This window comes from Pundamilia nyererei, unplaced genomic scaffold (genome assembly GCF_000239375.1).
Source record: "Pundamilia nyererei isolate P.nyererei 1_Seehausen unplaced genomic scaffold, PunNye1.0 scaffold00065, whole genome shotgun sequence".
NCBI lineage: Eukaryota > Metazoa > Chordata > Actinopteri > Cichliformes > Cichlidae > Pundamilia > Pundamilia nyererei.
This window is the reverse complement of record NW_005187466.1, coordinates 1969598-1969919: the sequence shown is the minus strand read 5'-3', so window position 1 is coordinate 1969919 and position 322 is coordinate 1969598.

Sequence of the window (322 nt, the reverse complement as noted above, 5' to 3'; positions counted from 1 at the left end):
GTAAGTACAAACACAACAGGCTTCCGGAAAGCCATATAGGACGGCAACTCTTGGGATGGCAAAGCAATGTGAGCCACATCCTGTGGTTAACTAGAAATTCTAGTAAAATGACAGGTTTCATAAACAGAGGCTTCTCGCCACACCCTTTATTAACGGGATTGTTTCCCTGAATTCTTTAGCCTTTCGTCCACAATGTGTGAAAACTGGAAAACAGTTATGGCTCTATCTGAAGTCTCTGGTGGATCTTCTTTCTCAAATGCATCACCTTTCCCGGGTAATTCTCAAACTGAACACACCTTCTTTATATAAACTAGCCTCTGTG